At 45.2% G+C, this 24491-nt stretch overlaps 1 pseudogene; it reads right to left on the reverse strand.

Moving 5' to 3' along the window:
• Nucleotides 1-3289: 3289 nt before the first annotated feature.
• Nucleotides 3290-24280, reverse strand: LOC115658802 (annotated as a pseudogene).
• Between the last annotated feature and the right edge of the window lie 211 nt (nt 24281-24491).

Genomic DNA, 24491 nt, shown 5'->3' on the forward strand with positions numbered 1-24491 from the left:
TGCTTCATTTCTGTGCAAAAAAATCCACATATACCCCTCCCCAAATAACAGCCACGGTGGGAATTAAGTGCATTTGGTACTGCAGATATATGTGCAAAAAGTCAGACTGTAATATCTGGAAACACAGAAGGGTTTTCCTTGTGAACAAAACCCCTAATCAGCTGCACAGAAGAAGAGTTTATCATTTCTTCCATCCGGATTTTTTTTCCTTCTTGATAAATATTGGGTGAGAAACAGCATTTTAGGAGCAGTTAGAATTCTGTGCGATAAATTAAAGGCCTTGGAATGGCTTTATTGAATGCCTTTAAATTACAAGCATGTGACCAGATTGCTGTATAGCTCCCTAAACCATTTGACATGTCCTCTTGTTAGGGCAAACTGCTGCTTCATCTACTTTTGACCCTGATATCTTATGAAAGAGCAAATTGCTCTCAACTAAGTTTAGACAATTGCATGTACTAAATGCTCATAATAAGTGCAGTGGCCTGTTAAATGACGTTTGAATTCATTCAGGATATGTTAATTTTATGAATACTTTTGAATAAGTAATTATGATCTTTTTGCCTGAAGCTTGTCGTTGGGATGCTGAAGTAATGAAGGTGCTACTTAGCCAGTTTTTATTTGTATGCTACAGCAAACCAAAGGAAGGGAAATGTCTAGGTGAGAAATATCCAGTTATATTTTGGGAAAGGAGAGGACTTGGGGACAAGAATTAGAAAACATTTATCAACAGGCAAAAAGTGAATGATATAAATTCCTGGAGCTGATTAAATAAATAAGAGATGGTGGAAGAGTTCTGCTTACCAATAGCACTCATTGCAGCTGAGTGAGGAGAAGCAGAAGCACCAAATGATCCTTTGGAGTGGTTGGGAACAATTCTTTCATGTGGAATGGAGCATGACTGTCTCATGGTAGCTCACTAGCATATGTCTGGTAAATGGGACAATTCACATCAGCTGGTCATAAACAGATGAGATCAGCCTGCTGTCTAGAGAAAAGGGTGAGACCGTGGAAATACCCTGATGCTCACGGGCTGAGAATTTAATGCATTTCCCTCCTTTTTGACAAGTGCTGTGGTGTATCCACTAAAACCTGACAATCTATTTTTAACAAATGCTTGTTGATGTCTATACTCTGTTGTCATAATTTTGTTAGCTCCTTTTCTCAAGCTTCCTTTATCTGTTTATTACCATTTGACTAAGGCCTCCGTCCTGCAGCCCTTACAATGAGTAGTGCTTATTCACACAAGAAGTCCCACAGAAGACATTAGGGTGACTTGCTTAAATGTTACTCAAGGTGAGTAAGTGTTGCACAATGAGGCGCTTATATTATTGGGGTGAGGGGTCTTCAGTGGTGAAAGTAAGCTGGTATGAGCTGGTATGAGCCGGTATGCCGTGCTGGACCCGACCAGCTTCCTCAGGCTAGTGATGTAAAGGGTCAGAGCCCCTGCAGGGGCCAGAGCCCAGAGCCCTTTAAATTGCCTCCTGAGCCCTGCCGCTGCTCCCCGGGGCTCAGGCAGTGGGGCTCAGGTGGCACTTTAAAGGGCTGGGGTTCCTGCCACTGCGGGGAGCCTCAGTCCTTTAAATCATCACCGGAGCCCAGCTGCCGGAGCCCCGGGGTAGCAGCAGCAGTGCTCCATCGGAGATTTAAAGGGCCCGGAGCTCCGCTGTGGTAGTGGCAGCCAGAGCCCCGGGCCCTTTAAATCTCCCCTGAGTCCCAGGGCTCCCAGCTGCCTTTGCAGCTAGGAGCTCCGGGGGTGATTTAAAGGCCTTAGGCCTCCCAGCCACAGCCAGAGCCCTGGGGATTTAAATCTTGATTTAAAGGCCCCGCCTCTTCCAGTTGAGGTCCCACCTCTTCCGGTTGAGGCCTTGCCCTTGCCCAGGACTCTTTGACTTACTTTCACCTCTAGGGGTCTTTCTGTTAAGAATCCAACTCTAATGTCTGTAAAGTGCCATGCACAAATCTGACTGTAAAAGTAACAGAGAGACAAGGTAGGTAAGGCAATACACCTCTACCCCGATATAGCGCGACCCGATATAACATGGATTTGGATATAACGCAGCAAAGCAGCGCTCCGAGCGGGGGGGAAGGCTGTGCACTTCAGTTGATCAAAGCAAGTTTGATATAACGCGGTTTCACCTATAACACCGTAAGATTTTTTGGCTCCCTGTAAACAAGTGCCGCCGGGCCTCGACCCTCCCCGGGCGAGGAGGGGAGCCACAACGGCTCACTACACACCGGAGGATCCGGGGAAATGGTCCAGCGGTCCTCGTGGCAATTGCCTGCTCCACGGGGCAAGGGGGCTCAGGCCCTGGGGCAGGGCTGAGCAACAACAGCAGTTAAAGGCTCTGGCCCTTGGTCAGGACGGGGCAACAAACACTGAGTCAGTAGGCTCAGTCCCTCAGGCAGGGCTGAGCAGTAGTGATAGGCTTTGGCCTCCTCAGGCCAGGAAGAGGGGGAGTCTGCCACCCAGGAGTTGGGTGGCTGGGGGAACGCAGGCCCTCCCACTCAACTGCGTCCCAGCCATGGCCCTAGCAGCAGCTGAGGATCCGCTGCTTAGTCATTGGGGATCCTGGCCGCAACACACTGACATAGGCTCCGGTAAGGCTGCAGCCAGACTGGGGTTGGCTGCCCCTGGGCCACTTCCGTACTTCCCCTCGGGGCTTACCTGGGTCCCGACGTTGGCCTTGGCAGGGTCCAGGAGCATGGGCTCGTTGCTGCCGGGGCTGGGTGGCAGGTCCAGCAACTCCTCCGGATAGTCGGCCCAGGGTAGCTCCAGCGGTTCCTCTGGGTAGCAGCAGGCGCGGGGAAGCTCTGGCAGCTCCTCTGGGTAGCAGGCGCGGGGAAGCTCTGTCGGCTCCTCTGGGTAGCAGGTGCGGGGAAGCTCCGGCGGTTCCTCCGGGTAGCAGATGTGGGGGAGCTCCGGCGGTTCCTCCGGGTAGCGGGCGCAGGGGAGCTCCGGTAGCTCCTCCGGGTAGCAGGTGCGGGGAAGCTCCGGTGGTTCCTCCGGGTAGCAGGTGTGGGGGAGCTCCGGCGGCTCCTCCGGGTAGCGGGCGCAGGGGAGCTCCGGTAGCTCCTCCGGGTAGCAGGTGCGGGGAAGCTCTGGTGGTTCCTCTGGATAGCAGGCGTGGGGGAGCACCGGCGGTTCCTCTGGGTAGCAGGCGCAGAGAAGCTCCGGCGGTTCCTCCGGGTAGCAGGTGTGGGGGAGCTCCGGCGGCTCCTCCGGGTAGCAGGCGCGGGAAAGCTCCGGCGGTTCCTCCGGGTAGCAGGTGTGGGGGAGCTCCGGTGGCTACTCCGGGTAGCGGGCGCAGGAGAGCTCCGGTAGCTCCTCCGGGTAGCGGGCACGGGTAGGCTCCGGCAGCTCTTCCAGGTAGCGGGCCCAGGGGAGCTCAGGCCAGCCTGGGAGGCTGCCTTTGGGTCACAGGGGGTTCCCAGTCTCGAGCTCCCTGAGGGAAGTCTGCTCGCTCTGGCTGCTGGGGCCTGACTGAGCTCTGAGGGCTGGCTTTTATAATTTCGGGTCTTTGCCTGACTCTTTGAGCAGCAGGCTCAGATCTCCATAGCTCCGCCCACTCTGGCCTCCGCCTGGGCTCTTCCTCCTCTGGCCTGGAGGGGAGCCATACCGGCTCTCTACACTCCCAAGGACAGTGTTCTATTGGGGTAGAGGTGTATCTTCTAGTGGACCAACTTCTATTTCTGAGAGAGATGAGCCTTCAAGCTACACATAGCTCTTCTTGATCTCTGTGCAGCTCGAAATCTCATCTCTCTCACCAGTAGAGGTTGATCCAATGAAAGATATTGCCTCACTCACTTTGTCTCTACAATATCCTAGGACCCACACAGCTACAACAACAGTGCATATAAAATTAACAAACAATTCTAAATGCCCTGGCGTAATACAAATAAATAAATAATAATAATATAATGTGCTAAGTGTGTATGACTTTAATAACAATATTTGCCTTATATTAGCATAATAAATGCTCTCCTCCAATTCTGGATGTGGCAACAGTAGCCAGAAGGCACTGATTGGAGTCTGCAAGAAGTCTGCCTCCCAGACTTTGTCTTGTCTGTGGCATGTGATGAAGCACAGTACACTGTTGTTTCTGGAAATACTTAGAATCTGGATGTCTTGTTCAGTTGTCTGGTCATCTGTGACCACTGAGTAATTGTAACCATTACTGAGAAAAGAACTATGAAAACAAAGGAGTAGTTTTTCTCTTCAGATTGAGGAATAGGGTGATTTATTTCTGAAATTCCAAGAGTTGAGGGGAAGCCATAGAAAAGTCTCACAGCTGAGGTAAAGAGAGTGTTGTCAGATATTCAGTGAATAATACAAACCACAGAAAATAGAGGAAGGGAAATGTCATAGGTTAGCTGGTCCCTGTTCATAGACTAGGCCCAGCAGCCCTGGACCAGAAGAGGTGTATCCAATCCAGCCAATTAAAAAGGGTTGGGCAACACCTGGGCCTATAAAAGGCTCTGGCCAGGCTGTCTGGCCAGGCCTGATACACTTCATGTAGTGGAAAGCAAATGGCCTAAAGCAATAATTGGGGCTTTTTAATTGCCAGGCGATGTGAATCAATATGGAACATTGCATGCTAGAATCTGTGGTCTCTATGGACCTCAACCTCCATATGAAAGATGAGGGCAGCTGTGACCCTTTCTCTACCCAGCCCTACTTCAATCAATACCTACCAACATTTAAGTCCCAAAAGGTGTGATTAAGACACTGCTGCACCAAGTTAGGATTCCCTTCTCTACAGCCTATTGGCTGTAATGAAATGACCTGAAAATCCTGCTCCCGGGAGGGTCAATGGCCAGATGTCCCTCGGAGAAAGCTCACCGCCCCTTCCCCATGGCTCCAATTGTTACTGTAGTTGGTTTCCCTGTGCCTTAGCTTTAGTGAGTTGCATTGAGCTCTCTCCTGGAATAAGTTACTTTGCAGCAATAAACCCAATGAACTCACAAGCAGATAATCTGGATGCTAGCTTTTTCTTTACAGTACTAACACACACCTTTCATGGGTGCTCTTGGAGGTGTCACATACCCTTGAATTTGTATGTACCTGCAGAACTGCCTGGAATAGGGTGAACAGAAATGTGTGTCTTTACTAACCCATGGGTAGGAGCTCGGCTTTCCAAATCCATGTTCAACCGGATTCTATCTGGAGAGGTTCAAGGAATGGGGTGCTAGCTCTTGTAAGTCTAGATGTACTAGCAAGTCTTTAATTGAGCCCTTCTCTCATGAGATTAAGGATCTAAGATCTTGCAAGCTGAACATTCTGTTGCCAGGAGTCTCTGCTCATTTTCTAAAGGAGGGGAACTACCACTGTGGAGGGCTGGGAGGAAAGGCTTCAGGTTCACTGTGGCAGAGCTGATTAGGAAAGACACTAGATAGGTGAGGAGAGGGGTTGGTTTGGAGAAATGAATAAACAAAAAGCACAAGTTGCCAGGCATGTTAGGTATGGCTTATAGTTGTGTATAAGTAGTGTGTTTAGCGGTGTTAAATACCTGCACATTCTTCCCAAAAGGCTGTTTCAAGATCATTATTTCCATGAAGAAATATTAAAGACTGCATCAGGTTAAAATGGTTTATAATTGGAGGCTCTTTCTATATATATTTTTTCCCACCATATCGTCATCAAATAACCCAAAGGAAGAGACTAATGCATGAATCTTGTATTCTGCATGGTTGGATTATTATTGACTATATGTCATTCCACACAGAATATGCGGTTGGATTGTCATATTGTTTAGCATAGTAACGCTGGGGTACATGGTAATTGATGGGTCATGATTAACAATCTGTGTAATGTTTTTTGTGATTTTTATTATTTTCTACTTGCAGGTTCAATATTATTTATGTTTTAAAATTCTGGAAATCTGGAAGAGGCATGTATACATCTATGGCTTTGCGACCAGTGGCAGATATGATCTTGGCGAAAGAAAGGACCTATGAATATTGTGGCTCATGTCCATGATTTCTCCCTTGCACATGAGTCTGTCTCTAAGAACAAGTAATTAGTTGTCTGTTGTTCAAAGACAGACACACATTAAGGGAAAAATAGAATTACTCATGCACAGATCAAGGAGCTGGGGGATGAGTGGAAACCAAGGTCAGTCTGGCCACAGGTTAGGCTCTAGATTAGTTTCTGCTGAAATGCCATGAGAAACCATTTGCTGCTAATATTATGGGAACACAATCTAGGAGGTCACAGTCAGGGAGGGAGACTATTTGAGGGAGAGACTGAAGGCAAAAGGGAGTACATCAGACAGATGTCTGGAGAGGGAATAAGGTTCAGAGTCTAGGCATCAGGCTTGAAACACTTGGACTCCCTGGGAGTCTAGGTTTGTACCCCAGCAGAGCTGACTCAGCCATTCATCATTCTTTGACTGGTGAGTAACTGAGTTGAAGGAAAGGTGACCAGATAAACCCAAATGTGCATATGTCTAAACAATGGCCTTGCAGTTGCACAGATAAAATGTGTGCTGTCATCAGAAGATCTCTACTTCTGCTCATGTAGTTTCAATACTGGCAAATATATGGAAAAATAATGAGACTCATACAACAACCAAGATAAAGTTTCACAATATTATTGAGATCCCCACATTGTTACATGCTTCTGAAACTTAGCCAATGCTAGACACCCACAATAGGAAATGTAATGCACATGTATGCCATCAGAGATGCTTGCAGAGAAGACTTGGAGTTTGCAGGTGGGAAAAGGTAACTAATGCTGATGTTAGGACTGGCCCACAGACTGTAGGGATAATGATCTGAAAAAGAAAGCAGAAGTGGTTTGGGCATGTTGTACAGATGTCAAAAAAAAGTATTCCTAGACAAGCCCTTAACTGGGTACCACTTGGTGGAAGATGGAAAAGAGGACAACAGATGACACATAAGAAAACCATTGAGAAAGATGTCACTGTCATGGACACAGACACAGTGGAGTAAGAAATGTGGCACTAGACAGACAGAGTGGAAAAACTGGGTTGCTTTGTGTCACAAGGCAGGAGAGCATCCAATAAAAATGTCTATCTTAATTAGAAGTATGCACTTTATTGAATATCATATCTCACACTTGTTCTTATGATTTTTTTCCAGTTTCAACAGTGTGGAACATTTAAGTCCTCCCTTTATCTGAAACAAGCAAAGAAAGATCCTCTGAAATCATGACTGTGAGCCAAAAGATGATACACAGTAATGCTACTAGAGTTTACAATTCTGGGAAAGCAGAATATTCAGCATAATAAATATTTGGAGCTACATTTGCCTAGAAAGCCATGTGTTTGCTAGCTGTGACAGAGATGCAGCAGAGATGAAAAAGAAATGGAGTGAGCCATGAAGCTGCAAAAGAAAAAGAAACTGGCATCAGGGTAAACAGATTCAGAATCCTAATTCTGCAAAGCTCCCAATGATATCAGCTGGAACTGAGGGCTCTTGGCATTTCAATAAGTGAAAGGGTAGGCTCTGGACTTGCATAAAGCCACACATTCATGTGGGAAGGTGCCTCAAAAGCCACGCATAAAAACAAGCACTTGTGAAAGGAAAACATTGATAGAATGAATGGCACATTAACGTACCTTCTAAAAATTATTCCAGACATGGCAGCAGATAATAGAGCCAGACTCTTCCCAGAAAATATCAAGAAAATAATGAAGGACCAAAAGAGCCTGGAAATGAACTAAGCCTAGAATTCATCTCAAATGTCGATGACAACTGCAACAAGGATAATAGCATAATGGAGTCTATTAGTGCAGTAGGAGGCAGAAGTGCAGGGACAAAGAGTCATTTAAGATTACTTTGTGATCTAGTTCAAGAGAGACAAGGACGGTAATCATAGTTGTAGTCATGATAACATAAAGAGAACGTGCTGAGTTACTACAAGAAATTATTTTCCTTTGCATGCGGAGTGGTCGGGGTAGGGGTGGTGAGTGGCATCTTTAGTGCCGTCTCCAAAATGAGAGTTCTCTCCAACTAGCATTTGTTGCAAAACAATATGAAGCTCGGTGTCTAAACACGGGCTGCTACCCAAGCAGAAAGGAGAGCTGATTCGACATTCCCAGCAGGAATATGCCAGTGCTGGGCAGCCTGAGAGCATTCCCAACCTTTCTTGGACTTCCTGGGATTGTCTTTCAATGTTCAGGAGTTTGGATCAGTCCTGTTCCTAGGAAGTGGGGATTGTGAAGCTCCTAAAGAAAAATGGCCAAGGTGGAATTGTCTCATGTTCTTTCGAGTTCATCAGAGTGAAATTTTATAATGGTATTTCCAGAGCCACCTGGTTCTTCCTTCTTATGCAGAAGAGCAGTGCCACCTGCTGAAAAGAGATGTGTATGTAATGACTTGTGACTCCAGAGACCAAACACTCAGGGCCTGATTCTCCACAGCCTTGTACGTTGCACCTCATACAATAGTGAGGGTGAAATACTACCAAATCAGAGTGGTAGCACTTTACATCCCCACAAAGTGAGTGTAAGAGACAACACAAGGTGCAGAGAATTACACCCTAGATTATTGTCTCATGAACAACAAGATCCCCACCCCTACCACAGTGATCACCTTCAGAAGAGGATATAGGTGCAGCTCATGATGAGATCAAGACAGTCTGCAGCTAACCCCTGGGTCTTTATATAATTGAGATGGTTATTTAAATTCTAGTTGAATTTATTAAAGCTGGAGATGGGTCTGAGCTACAAGGCTGAGACGGATTCAGCCTCTCCCAAATTCTCGTGTGGAGAGATGAAGGTTTGGCTACACGTGGAACTGGGCAGCAAGATGTCTTCTTCCCCCACCCTCTCCACCAAAGGCTGATTAAAATTCAGTCATTATAGAACCTTGGAACATAAGAAGCCCTCTTGAGAGAATTATCAGCTTGGTGTTGGTCCAAAATCTCCCCAAGTGTTTCTCTACATAAATATATCCTGGTTTAGAGTGGAAGGGAAGGATTGCTTTGCCATCTTCTATGATAGGGCCTTCTGCTACTGAGGAATGGGTCTCTGCCTTTAAGGTTTTCCAGAGATTTTTCTGGTTCACTAATTAGACTCCTCTTTGAAAATTCTAGAATTCAGGGCTTTCTCACTTTGGTATTTATAAATACCAGGTCCCCCACCTAAATTCCCTTCCCCACCTTGCAGTCCCAACAGTGCAGCAGTGATGTCATAGTGGCCTAACCCATCTACCTGCCTTTGTCTCTCACCTGAATGTAACCAGGAAGCTCCTAGCCTGCCCAGTGCTTTCTAGGAGGTGGAGGTGTGAGCAGCACTTCGTTGCTTTTGAGCAACTTGAGACATTTGGAAAGGTTTGCCAGGTTCTCTTGTATCTACAAAAATAATCTATCAATACTCTCAATAGCATTAGTAGTCTTCCAAACAGTCTAGTGCATCTGGACTAGCTACTGTTTTATTATTGACGATAGTTGCATTGTTTCATCTCATACTGACAAAGTGAGTGAAATTCTAGAACTATGGAGAGATAAAGAGTGAAGGCATTTCATGTTAGTGATTAAATGTGAAACTTTCTTGAAGCTGTGTGAATCAGCTGGGATCCTCTCCAGCAGGGGGCAGTGTAAGTGAAGCTTGCCAGAGAGGAAGTTGTCCTCTTTCTTACTTCTGCTGCACTAAAGTTCCTCACCGAGACCTTGTGTCTTGGCTTTCTGACCATGAGCGGAGGCCACAGTCACCAGCAGTAGATATTTCATCGGCTTGACCTTAAATGGCAGGGCTGATCTTCTTCCTTACTAAGGTTTAACTCATAAAACCGTCATCTTCTACAATTGACTGACTGCTGCTCTTGGCTTCCGTTGTGTTGTTTGCTCATGGCTTACTCCTAGGGAACATCTGTCTGATCAATAACACACTAATTACAGGTGAGAATTCACTGATCTTATCAAAATTCTGTAATTTACTTGCCAGACAGCCCCCATAATCTCCAGTGTCCCATAAGAGATCATCTCTCTGCCCCAGCCAGCTTTGCTTTTATGTGCTAGCCCTTCCATTCATCTCTAAGATCTGCTCCTATGAGTTGCTATGGAATTTTGGTCTAACAAATTTATTGCTTTAAATATGGAGCATTAGCTAGAATATTAAGATCAGAGTCTGCCCTGCCTATCACAGTGACCCAGTGTCTATGTTGATAGTGACTGGGCCAGTTATTTATATGATAACGCCTAGAGCAGATGTGGGCAAACTACAGCCCATGGGCCACATCCAGCCCGCGGGGCCATCATGCCCAGCCCCTGAGCTCCTGGCCAGGGAGCCTAGTCCTCGGACCCTCCCCTGCTGTCCACCCTCCCCCGCAGCTGGGCTATGCTCTGGCCTGCCGCTCCCGCTGGGCAGCATGGGGAATGCAGCTGGCTCTGGCCGAGTGTTGTGGCTGCTATTAAGGGGGCAGGCAGTGGGGCGGGTGGATGGGTAAGGGAACGGGGAGTCCTGGGGGGCATTCAGGGAGAAGGGGGTGGTTGGATGGGGTGGAGGTTCTGGGGGGCAGTCAGGGGATGAGGAACAGGGAGGGTTGGGAGTGGGAGTCCTGGGGGTGCCTGTCAAGGGGACGGGGATGTGGATAGGGGTCAGGAGGGCAGTCAGGGGACAAGGAGCAGGGGGTTTGGATAAGGGGGTGGGATCCCAGGGAGCAGTTAGGGGTGGGGGATGGTCAGGGGACAAGGAGCAGAGGGCGGTTGGATAGTAGGTGGGAGTCCAAGGGATGCTGTCAGAGGGCGGGGGTGTAGATAGGGGTGGGGCAGTCAAGGGAAAGGGGGCAGGGAGATTGGGTAGGGAGTGGGGGTCCCGGGAGAGAGCGGTCAGGGGACAAGGAGTGGGGCGGTTGGATGGGTTGGGAGTTCTGAGAGGGGCAGGGGCCAGGCTGTTAGGGGAGGCACAGCCTTTCCTACCCAGCCCTACATACAATTGTGCAACCCCGATGTGGCCCTCAGGCCAAAAAGTTTGTCCACCCCTGACCTAGAGGCTCTAAACAAGATCAGAGACTCATTGTGCTAGAAATTGAACAAACGTAGTAAAAGTCAGTTGCTGATCTGCAGAGCTCACATCTCAATAGGTGGCATAGACAAAGGTTGGGAAGGGAAACAGTGACTTACCCAAGGTGACTCAGCTTCAACCTTCTCCATGTAAAACTTTTAGGCATCTCATGTAAGAATCCTCATGGTCTCAGGATAACTCTGTTCTTTCAGGACCCCTCCAGTCTTTGGTTTCATCACATCCATTAGAAGATTTGTCTGTTTCACCACTATGTAAACTTGTGGGCACTCAGCATCCTGCTGTTCAGGCTTCATCTCAGCCAAATTGTAGAGAACAAATTTACAGCCTTAACAATTAGTATTTTACCTAGCCTATTTGGGATCGGGGAGAGAAAGCAAGGGGGCAATGCTGGATCAAACTTTAAGATAGAGTTGTTCGTTTGCCACACATCAGTGCCTTCTGCCTCTGGTACTCTTCCATTAGAGGGGACTTCACAATCACAGACTCAAACATCTGATAACCAGGAAATGACGATGGTCTCTTTCTATATCCCTTAGTGTATGGGAGGGGTTTCCCCCCTGGTCTTCTCTCTTAGGACCTGGATTGAGCAAGATTCTCTGCACCAAGCTTTCCCTCCCATTTAACTAGCTAGTGGTTTGAGCATTGGCCTGCTAAACCCAGGGTTGTTCAATCCTTGAGGGGGCCACTTAGGGACCTGGGGCAAAATCAGTACTTGGTCCTGCTAGAAGGCAGGGGGCTGGACTCGATGACCTTTCGGGTCCCTTCCAGTTCTATGAGATAGGTATAACTGTCTTTAAATAAAAAATGTAAGGTTGGGGTGGTTACTATGTGCAGAGAAGAGGTAAAATGTACTGAATCCCAAAATGAGGCAGTGAAGAAAAGTTTCCTAGATGGCTGGATCTCCTGCACATTCCCAACCAGAACTTTGGAACAACTGAAAGGGCCATTTGCAAAGAATCCATCCTATGTTTTACAGCAACACCCATGTATGCTGGTACAGCACTTTGGGAGTTTTAATACTGTCATCTCTAGCCTCTATAAAATACCATGTACACCTGCTGAAGGAATGGTCACCATAGGCACAAGTTAGAATACACCTTACAGAATTTCCCTCCAAATAACACCTTGGATATTTTTGTTCAAAAAGATAACTGGAAAGGTTATTAGTAAACCAGGCACTAAACTTGAACCCAAAGTAATAAGGCCTGGAACAGATATCAGAGATACAGGATCAGAAGGCTCTTGGGGCAGGGACCATCTTTTTATTCTGTTTGTACAACACCCACTGCAATGGGATCCTAATCCATGACTAAGACTCCTAAGCGCTGTGCTAATACAACTAATCAATAATAACAACTCTAAAGAATTGGTATAAATGTTATTTCTGACTGGGGTCTTAATTCCCTCTGATACAAATTGGTTACAGGAAGAGGGGCATCTAGATTCTAAGTGTTCTTTTCTCCTGGATATTCCTTAGCAGACAGTTTCGACATGGTTTTTTTCCCTTCAGAAACACAGTTTAGTCCCCTGTAGCTCTCTCACTCCTGGCTAATCCCCCCTCCCCGCACAACAGAGAAAGAAAGCATGTGACAAGTTACACAACCTCGGGGTGAGGAGGCTCAAATCAATCTCTCTGAAGACTTCCTGATGTCATTGGGGGTGTTAAGCCTGTGTAGCTGCCCTCACACTAGATAATACATACAGTAGTGTCAAAGATGCATATTCATTTTCTTTAATTCTTCCTACTATTGTCCAATGACATGAGACTTAAAACTCTTGATCATCTTACTGATGGTTAACTGTCACTGTCAAATCGGCTCTTCCTTCTTTTTTAAACTAGCATGTCTTTGAGCAATGTCTGCGTCATTGTTTCCCTAAACACAGATTTCTGGTCCTGCCTGTCTGTGTAGATTTGCTCATGTGCCTTAGATGGACCATTGCTAGATTGGACTGACCTTAATTTCTTACATGAATGTTCTACAGAAGTTTTTAAAGCTGTGTCATCCTTTATTCTGAGACTTCACTTGTTAGTGGAAAAAAATTCAGTTGCTTTATTTCTGTACTGTAGCTAAATACTGCCTGAAGAATAGAAATGAGAAATAAAAGAGAGTGATTAGGTCCCATCTTGTCCTTCTCCGGGGAACCATTGTAGCATAGCATGTTCTCCAGTTCTTTTCCAGTCTTGTTTTCCGGGGCTCAAGCACTGCAGCTTTTGCCATTTCCCTAGAGTGACTATCTATAATCTTCTGGATACACAGATACCACTATTATTTGTATTTTTGTAGTGCCTAGAAACCCCACTCAGGGACCAGGACCCCTCTGTGCTATATGGTTTCCTGTAAAATACAGATCAAATTGAGGGAATCTTTCCTGATGTGTATTAGTAATACCTTGCATTTCCTACAGCACATTCCATTCATGGATCTCAAAACACTTAAACGTGCACGAAATACCCCTCCCAATGACCCCTTTGTGAATAATACTTATCTGTTACCCCCTTTTACAGATGAGGAAACTAAGGCTACGTCTACACTACAGCATAAAATCGAAATTACTAAAACCGGTTTTATAAAACCGATATTATAAAATCGATTTTATGCGTCCACACTAGGGCACATTAATTTGGTGGTGTGCATCCATGGTCCTAGGCTATCATCGATTTCTGGAGCGGTGCACTCTGGGTAGCTACCGTAAAAGAATGAGACCAATAACTTCGATTTCCGTCCACACTAACCCTAAATCGATATAGTAATATCGATTTTGGGGTTACTCCTCTCGTTGGGGAGGAGTACAGAAATCGATTTTAAGAGCCCTTAAAATCGATTTAAAGTGCCTTGTAGTGTGGACGGGTACAGCGTTAAATCGATTTAACGCTGTTTAAATTGATTTAACTGTGTAGTGTGGACCAGGCCTAAGGTACACAGAGATAAGGGCTCAATTCTGCAAGCACTGCACATTTAGATATCCCAGTGACTTAAATGGGATGGCTGTACAAGGAGGGAGTGCTGGATTGGAACCCTAAGCACTCCAAGATCACACAGGGAGTTTCTGCAGCTCAGATTAGGACATCGACTTCAACTCACGGTCCTATGCTTTAAGCACTAGGCCATGCTTTCTCTCAGAAGAGAAGACGGTAAGGGGAGGATGTGGTTTTATGGGTGGTTGATTGGTAACATTACACTCTTTCATCTGGTTTTATGAGCAAGGGACCCAAAGCAAATAAGCACACATATTGTTCTGCTCTCTCCTCCCCCCTTGTATTTTTCTTTATTTACAGTGTAAGCTCTTTGGAGCAGAGACCTGAGGGTGTAATGTGGCTCAGTCTTATCCAGTAATAACCATGCTTCCTGTTTGGGACTTGGAAACTATGGTGAATGGTACTCTTAAAATCCCTTCTATTGATTTAGATACAGTAATAGCCTTCCTCAGACTTTTGCACAAGCACCCTGGAACGCTCGCCTTTGCTTTCTATGTTTCACCAAGACACTTCAGTGGGCTTCTGTCAGTTCTGATTACAACGCAGAGGCAACTGACCTTGCTTTTCTTCATGGTTAAACTCCCTTGAATTCAACTTCCTCTAGGATACTGGACCCAGCTGGGAAACTAGGAAAGAATTCTGAAAGCAGCAAACTATGCTCAGAACATTATACAAACATACTAGAGGTATCCGTTAATTTATTTCTAAGGCTCCTTTCAGATTCTGATAGAGCCATTGAAAACCACCGGGCAGAACTATGGAATAGGAGGAAACTGCTATGTAAACTAACAGACAGGTTTTCCACCTGAATTAACATCAGGAGCCCATACACCTTACCCTGCCCAAACAGCTTGTTAAAAATGTGGATGTTTGTGGTTTTGAAAACTGCCTGTTTGTTTAGGTGAAGGGTATTAGAAAAACAGACATCCTGTGACACTGGAAAAACATTTCAATAAGTGGCCTAAAAAGATTTAAAATAAACACACAAAAATTCCTCTGACTTGTTTTGCCTCATCCACCACAGCCAGCCCTCAGCCAACTAGAGATGATCACCAGAAGTCACACTGACGTTGTCCTTCTGCAGACCGCTCAGGCCTCCTTCAGAAAAGAAAAACAAAACCAAACGGTCAGCCAGAACCCGCTAGGAGTCAAAGGAAAGGATCCCTCTGAAGACACGTCTCATTTGTCTCCTAGAAAGAATGTCTGCAACTACCTCTGCAACGTCCAGCTGCCAAGCATTTACAGATCACTTCATCAACACTGGGCTCTCCTTCTAGACGCTACCTGGAGCAAATTGCTTCTAGCTTGCAGGTGTCACATTGCCCTGTGTGATGGAGGGAGCAGAAGGTGATAACCTGTCCTCTGCCCCAGGTTATTTGGCTGCAGCACACGATTCTTGGATGAGGCTTATTAGAAAAAGCTACTACAGAAAGCCAGTCAGCATGAAAGCAATGAATAGGACACTGAATACAGCAAATATATATAAAAAAGAGACATGCCTTTGACCAGTCTGACATGTAGGTAGCCTGGATCTCTCTGGGCACATTCACACAGGGATAAAAAAACTGTGGCTGGCCCAAGTCAGCTGACTTGGGGTTATGTTTGAGAGCAGGTTGGGAAGGGCACCTGCTATAAATTGTCAGTTTGAATCCTGCCCACAATAGTAATAATTGCAAATGGCTACTCTTAGACAGGGGTTTGGAGGCCTTGGTGAAATGAATTTCTGGTCTTAATTTAGCTTCCCGTGGGCAGGTGTCCATACTACAAAAACTAGCATCACAACTAGCACCCTCAGCAGAGAACTGAAAACCAGCTCCTTCAAACCACAGCTGAGGCACATACACCTACACTACCCTGTCAATCTTAAATGATATATAAACATAATGGTAAAATCCTGGCCCCAGTGAAGTCACTGGGAGTCATGCTATTGCCTTCAGTGGAGCCAGGATATCACCCAATATGTTTCAGAATATTCACTGATTGCCCAGTAGAACTGATGGCAAAAATAGATCCCTATGTAATATATTATGTATGCTAAACTTTCCCTCTTTGTACATGCTTAATTAATGACTTTCTTATACTTGGTTGTTCCTGTTTTGTGGACAAAAAACGGTCATCAGTCTCGGGGCTGTCAGTACAGCATCTTCGACTGGTATTAAACTCACATAAAAGATGTCGACAGCTCTGATGAATGATGAAGATGAGTGGAGATCTTTCTTCCCCACAGCAATGACTCTAGAGGATGAACCGTGGAGCGTGCAATCTAAACATTTGTATAGCTCAGGGGTAGGCAACCTATGGCACGCGTGCCGAAGGCAGCACACAAGCTGATTTTCAGTGGCACTCACACTGGCCACCGGTCTGGGGGGCTCTGCATTTTAATTTAATTTTAAATGAAGCTTCTTAAACATTTTAAAAACCTTATTTACTTTACATACAACAATAGTTTAGTTATATATTATAGACTTAGAGAAAGAGACCTTCTAAAAACGTTAAAATGTATGAATGGCAAGCGAAACCTTAAATCAGAGTGAATAAATGAAGACTGGGCACACCACTTCGGAAAGGTTGCAGACCCCTAGTATAGCTAATGCTTACTCTGCATTTCCCCATTCTGAAAGCCACATCGGGAATTGTCTCTGAGGCTTTTTCAGCACTATGCCTCCCAAAGAGGTTTGCCATTACCTGAACCTCTCCCTAGATGCTATTGTTTACCAGTGAAAGCCATGGCGGTGACAATAGACAAGTGTAGAAATCATCTTAATAACATTTTTAAATCTGTTCTTATCAGAATACTGAGAATCACTGCATGCAGCACTGAAGGTAAGGGGAATTCCAGGGTGCTATCCTAAAGGTGCCACACAGAGCTGGGCAATCTCACAGACAGGCTCTGGAGTGGTTTCTCTATGGGAAAGGGGTATACTTACTTCCATTTGTCCTAAGAGGCTTGTTTTGGTGGATTGGAGGAGTGGTGGTTTGGTTAACTAATGTACATTGGCTGAAATATTGGATATTTTTACTGCTCATACTGTATACATGCCTCGAGACTGCTGATAGGCAGATTTTAAATGACAACAATTAGTATAGTTCATTTTACTCTTTCTGAGTAAATCTCACCTCGGTGCAAATTTTAAACCCTATGTTAAGTACTTAAATGGGGCTGCAGTCATACATAGACCTTATCCTTATGACTGAATATAACCCAAACTCTAACATTACATATAACAAACTAATTTAAAAGCTGTGCAAGTTTCTGGCCAAAAATTTAGCCAGTTTTCTTTCCTTTTACCACTGCTTTTAGTTGAAGAAACATGAGAGAATCAATTATTTATGATTTTTGTATACATAGATAGGAAGTTTATTGTGAACTAGAGAAAGCACTTTGAAGTCTCTAAAACTTAGCAATGTTTCAGCATTCATTTATGTTGGTCGTTGTCAATTATTTGACCGCTGTCAGTTTGCTTATGGAGACAAGGTGGGTGAGGTAATATCTGTTATTGGGCCAGCTTAGAAGTTACCTCACCCAGCCTCTCTCTCTAAACGGCTACATTACTTATATTAAATAGTCACAGACCTCCCTCTTGTGGCCAGTTTAATACAGTCAGGGGTCGGCAACCTTCCCCTGGCAGTATTCTGCAAGTCACCTGTCTAACAGCTTGTCCATGGTAAAGGTGTTGTAGGCATGAATGGTGAACATCTCACGCAGAGAGTCCTCATACTGGGATGAATCCATGTTGCCATCTAGCAGGTTCTGCACCATATCCAGGAAAGCTGGGTAGTAATCCTCCACCTCAATACCCACTAGAGGAAGTGAAGGTGCAACATGGACTACATTGTAACACCCCTCAAAGGCAGTTCCTACAGGCCCACTATGAGTTCTGGGAGCAAACAGGCCACATGTTGAAGGTCTCAGACAAATTGATGTATTACCAGAATGGTCTATAAAATGAGGGACAACGTTGTAAGACTTTAAGTGAGAGCTTTTCAAATTAATGCCAGGTCTGTAACCTGTCAGAGGCCTCACGGAGGAGGGCAGAGGTGGTAAATTCCCAGAACTAAAGAGGATCTTGCTACCAAAACACCATTATGCACACCATTATAGCAGAGACCTCACCAAAAAGATATGAATGCAGATATGTCCTAAGGCTCTTATGAAATATACCCATTGCACATTATTATTAACTTGTATTTCAGTAGCACCCAGAGGTCCCAAACTATATCTGGGACCCCTCTGTGCTTGGCACCATTCAGACACATAACCAATGAGTCCCTGCCTTGAAGAATGTAAAACAGAGACCAATAGGGTTGAGGGAAGTAACTTGCCTGAGGTCATATAGCAACTAAGTAGCAGAGCTCAGACTAGAACCCAGGTCTCTTGTTTCTCCAGCATCTTATCCAGCTACATGGGCAGTTACCACATTTCCAAGCAGAATGTGCCAATGTAATGTCTAAAAGGTTTTGTGGGCTGTAGCAGAAACCAGCAAAAAGAGGAGAAAAATGAAAAAAGCCAGAGTACACCCAGTTTTGAACTAACTCTCATCACTGTGGTATAGGTATCAAGGGAGGATGAAAATAAAGTTTTTGAAAATACTGGTTAAGGAACAGTGCCATTTTAAAGGAAATTTGAAAAGTTCTCTGTGTTTTTTGTTTTTTTTTAAATTGTTATTAGTTCAAATGCCTCTGTATCCCTCAAGGCCAACAGAGACTGTCCACACTTCCTCCTTTGCTTTAATCCAAATTAGCTACTTTACTCCAGTTTTAGCTGGCAGGAAACAGGCAGCTATAGGTAGTTTAGTACTGTAGCATTATCACCACTAAGGAATCGCCACACTTCCTCTTTCATCTTTAACCTTAGCAGCAAGAAATAACAAAATATACATTTCTTGAGACCACTCAGATCACACTAACATTGTAACAGAAAATGGAAGATCAAGGAGGCTCTTTACTGGTCTACATACGACTGCCTAGACTTGGGTTTGCCCTGCCCTGCTTTCTTTAGTCAGTAAATCATTTGAACACCAGTTTAAAAGGACCCACACTTTTTAATACCAGAGCAAAACTGACTGACTGTCAATTGCCAGGGGCTGACTCCTCCACTGAGACATTTTATAACAAGCTTGAGGCCAGATAAGATTTTTATCCAACTTGTAAATTCATGAGGTAGAAAAATAGCACAATCCAAAATTAAGAAATTCAGCTGTCAAGGAGTGGTAAAGCAAGACAAAATACCGCGCCTCTCCCCTCCAGCCCCATGAAGTAGGATGCTCCAAGTCCCAGGGTCAGGTCTAGAAATCTCCTCCTGGATAACATGCTGGGTTACATTCAGTGCCCACCAGCAGCCTTATATTTCACCTTTTGGAAACTACCAAAATGCAGGTACCGGATTTTACAGAGACAAGACCTAAAGGCAAGTAAGGGGGAGGAACACAGATTCCTCAAGACACCAGGAAACAGATCAAGTATCAGATCCACACACTGCAAATTAACTCACCTGTCACAATTGCCCTCCCCTACTCAGACCCATGGAAGAGAACACTCACTGGGCTCTTTCAGTCGCAGCTGAATTGCTGGGCTGTCACTCTTGTCTCGTTTTATGCCTAGCACTCCCTGCTCCCACTACCTTTCCTGGTTCCCCTCTTCGATTTGCCGCTTGGCCTGGGTACAAATCCTCAGCAGCCGCAAGCATAGGATCTGGTGAAGCCGCATGAAAATGTACCAGTTGTTGTTGTTGACACAAAAGAGGTTGTACACTTGGCCCACGCCCCGTAGCGTCTGGGCCACTGTGTTGCTGAACAGCAGCTTGGCTTTAGGGAAGCTGCCCCCAACTTCATTGTGCTTTTTTGCAGCCCCAGTGGCTTCATCCACATCCATTTCCTCCTCTTCTTCCTCCTCCACGTACATCTGAGAGCTCGCCCCGCTCAGCAAACAGCAGGTCTGGAATGAAATGAACACAATCTGCTTGATTCTGTACTTGTCCTCATTCTGAATTCCTGTCTGCCATTTCACATGGTGGATGATAAAGAAAAGCAGCATCCTCCAGGATTTACTTGTCCTCATAGGCTAGTGACAGGTGTGGGCCTATGGGAACTCCAGCATTATCTTCTGATGCCTGCTTTTGCCTCTGAGGGAGGAAGAACAAATACACAGAGCATGGGTGAGTCTCACATATGCAACTTCCCACGTCTTTAAGACCCTTGTACAAAGCACTGGCAGTGAACTGGATTTCCTCTCTCATTACAACCCCAAGCCCTATGGGGGAAGGACCAGAGTTCACATTATCCATCACAACAACCCAAGTTCTGGTGTCAAGGGCCTACATATATTGAATACAGGACTTTGGTGTCATTCTGTTTGAAGCTGATGCACTGGTGATCCAGGGATTTCAGGTAATTTTTCTCATTCTGCTCCCTCCAGACATTGTTAATTCCTCTCCAGGCTTTCTCGCCACACTTCCTATTTCATCTTTAACCTTAGCAGCAAGAAAAAACAAAACAGGAGCTAAGAGATGCTAAGATACCACCGTGATGGGTGTAGCATAAAAACCTAGACCAGGCAAGCTGGAGGCAGTAAGGCTTCTGCTCAGTGCCATCGCCCACTGAAACAGCAGAAAGTTTCAGGAGGAGTTCAAATGAGGTACAACGTGCATAGCAAAATTCTCCAGAAATGGCCATGAATCTTTAGACTGGTTTTGCGGCTATGTTATTTTACAGAAGGTTAAATAGGCCACAAATGCATGGCTATACCCCACTAACCAGGGTGATGAGGGCATTCAACAGAACATAAACCAAACTTTATTTCCCCCCCGTATACCTCCTACAGAGTCCCAGGACTGGATCTGGGTTCACTGTCAATATCGCAGAATTCTGCTTTGTGAAGAGTTACAAACCACAGAAATCTCAGCTGTTGTAACCAGCTGGCTCAAAGAGTCCCTGGTATCTATGACATCCCATAATTTATTTAATACATGGATTTAACCACTTGCCAGACTTTTCAGAGCTCTCAGACTTCTCTGATACTTGTTATTGCTAATACTTGTAATTGCTGAACATTCCAGGAGTCTAGAAGCACACACAGATCCCAGAAGTACCTCTTACGTGGCAGTCCCTTCTCAGACCTGTATCCCTCCTCTGACGGGGACATCAGGGAGCCACCATAATAAAGATCTGACAATCCACAACTATAATGCTAAAGGGAACTACTTTTATTTCTAATTATCCTTTCTTCTACATTGTTAGAGATGTATCTGGAAAGTGGAAATGTAGTATGATGACATGGTTCCATCAAAACGCTGTTGTAGCCTCTTTGTGTGTAAATCCAGAACCTGCCAGGACGACAGAGAAACTATAAAGAACACAAAGGTTAGTTTCCATTCATTTATGGACTGTCCTCTTCAGCCAGTTTAGTAGGGCATATTCCACACATTCTTTGAATAGTTCAATTTCCACCTTTTCTTTACAGCTCATCTGTCCAGCTCACTGGCCATGCTCAACAAGGAACTGGGTGGAAGACAGCACTTAACTCAGGAGTGACACGTAGTGACCACTAGGGGGCTTGGCTCTTACTCCACTCTACCATCGCTGCCCTAGGGGTAAGAAAAGGAAGAGCTAGGGAAGTTGTGAAAGCCTTGTGCTAAGGGTCTAAGGCACAAGAGAAAAAGCCCTACACAGATGGTACTAGAGAAGAGCTCTTCCTTTCATCCATTTCACATTTCCTGCCTTTCATTTTCACATTTCCATATCCCCTTGTCTGTATATGAAAAGGTAAACAGCAGCAGCCAGCAGATTTTGTACGCCTCTGCAAAAACGCCTCTGATACCATCATCTCTCAAACCGGAATAGTCTCATTACCAGCAATCACTTCTCACAATCTTCCCATGCCTCATTTCCCCCCCACCCCCGTACTCACGTCTAAGCCCTTTATTACTGAAATGTCCTTCTTGGGATAGGGTGACCACAACACAGAATTCCAGCTAGGTGGGGGATTTGCTAGTTTTTTCAATATACAGTAATGGCATATTTGCTTCAATTCATAGCAGAGACTGAGGATGTAGAAGAAGATTCTGTCAACCACCTCTCTTTCTATTCAAGACCACATTGACGACCTGTAGTCTATAGATCAGGAACCTATGCTTTAAACACTATAAAACTGTCCAACTTTTGACTTAGCTTCCACTTTCCTAAGTCTTATCGCACAGTGCTTATTTCTGGTATAATCCCTTCCACCAAGGATGCTGGACAGTTATATATTGTGATCGCTACCACTCAATGGTTTGACCATAGTTATTTCTTGATTCAGTATCTGAGTGTTATTCAGGGCTAAGTCAATAACCTCTCCTCTTGTGTAGCTACAGACTAGCTATTACAAGAAGCAATCATTTAAAATATTGAAAAACTCCTTCTCCTCACCTTCTCCAGAGGTTGACATTTTATATGTGAGGAGTTGAAATTGCCCATTATAACTATTATTCAAGAAAGCGGTGTCACAGAGTGTGGGGGAGTCAGAGCCCTGCACCTCCCACTTCCTGCGATTCACCGTGACTCTCAGCCCACCAGTAAAACAGAAGGTTCATTAGATGGCAGGAACACAGTCCCAAGCAGGGCTTGCAGGTACAACCAGGACCCCCCATCCAGGTCCCTCTGGGGGGCAAGGATCTTAGACCCCAGACTTGAGATTCCCTGCCTCTTCCCAGCCAGCCCCAAACTGAAACCAAAAACCCCTCCTGCAGACTCTCTCGCGCTCCTTCTCTCCCCCTGAGCAACATCCAGCTGAAAGAGAAGATGTGTTAGCCATGGTACAATATTACTTTCTGGAAATAAAGGTTGGATCTACACTACAGACCTATATTGATGTAACTATGTTGCTCAGGGGTGTGAAAAAAAGAAAGCTGTGCCAAAGCTACCGACCACGATCAAGTCAATGGGTTGGAGGGGAAGGAGTTGGTGATCAGAAGCAATTACTTGGACTTTGCTTCTTGTATTCACGGAGGCTGAACAGTCCTTAGGTAGAAGCATAACCATGTCCACCAAAGGCAGGACAAGTAGTAATGGGCTTAATCTGCAGCAAGGGAGATTTAGGTTAGATATTAGGAAAACTTTCTAACTATAAGGGTAGTTAAGCACTGGAATAGACTTCCAAGGAAGACTGTGAACTCCCCATCATTGGAGGTTTTCAAGAATAGGTTGGACAAACTTCTGTCAGGGATGGTCTAGGATTACTTGGTCTACTCAGTGCAAGGGGCTAGACTTGATGGGTTCTTGAGGTCATTTCTAGCCCTACATTTTTATGACTCTATGATCCTATAACCATATGAGAAATGGGTCACCCAGAAAAAACAATTCTGGGCATCAGTATTTAAGCAGTAGTATACCATACAGGTAACCTGTTCATTGAATCCCAGGCTTTCCAAGAAATGATTTTGAAAGAATTCTACCTCAAAATGCTTGTCCTCACATCTATAGATAGGTTTTTCATATTGTGTCTTCTTGGAGCTAACAAAAGTAGAATCCTCAGACTGGGAAGGGAAGAAGACCCAAGTATCATTCAAAACCTTACGTGAAGGAGAAAGGCAGAAGACTGATGGATCTTTTCTCTGAGACATCAGAGAAGCAGACACCCAAATGTAAATTATCACATGTTTCTCTGACAAGGAGTCTCAGATTCCCTACATCCATTGTCTCTTTTCCTTGGTGAACATTCTCTCCTGTACATACCACAGCATTCCTTATAGTCAAAACTCGACCTTCTGGCCATGCTGCAAAAGCCATTGATTTGACATTGTCTGGGGGAAAGTTAGAGGTTTTTCTCCTAGGGAAGTCACAGAGAAGGGTGAAAGTGAAAGTTTTTCTGCTGCTTTGGATTTATTGGCTGGCTGAGTTAAATCTGTTCTGTGAATATGATTGTTTAATGATGCTGGGTGGTCTCACTGGGCTATTGTAAGCATGATTAATGGTTAAGGTGCCTATGGCTTTATTAGGGACTTTATATTTAAAGTAGTGCAGTGTTCCCTGATGAAGTCATTTGGCAGCCGCCTGCTTTGTCCACTGCTTGCAGGAAGAGCAGCCCATTGCAGCTAGCTGGTGGGGGCTTGGAACCAGGGTGGACCGGCAGCCCCCCTAAGTTCCCTGTGCTGCAGCCTTCCAGCAGAGTATCAGTTGCGGGCAGTTCAGTTGTCCTTCCTCCCACTGCCGTGTGCTGCTCCTGCCCTCTGCCTTGGAGCTTCTCCCAGAGACTCCTGTTTGCTGTGCAGCATGGAAGGGGGGAGCTAATGTCATGATGTTCCCCTCCCTCCGCACTCCGCTTACCTCTTCTCCATATAGAGCAGGGAGGGGACACTGATAGAGAGAGACAGAGGGAGCTTGGAGCAGCAGCTGCTGTCTCAACATCCTGATCCACTTTAAAAGACAATGCACTTAAGAGTGGGCCAGCTTACTTAGAGAGGCAGTGTACATCTCTCTCCCTCACACACACAAAAGGTGTGTGTCTGTCTCTGTCTGCTATGCTGTCTCCCCTCTCTCATGTTCATG

This window comes from Gopherus evgoodei, chromosome 10 (assembly GCF_007399415.2).
Source record: "Gopherus evgoodei ecotype Sinaloan lineage chromosome 10, rGopEvg1_v1.p, whole genome shotgun sequence".
Taxonomy (NCBI): domain Eukaryota; kingdom Metazoa; phylum Chordata; order Testudines; family Testudinidae; genus Gopherus; species Gopherus evgoodei.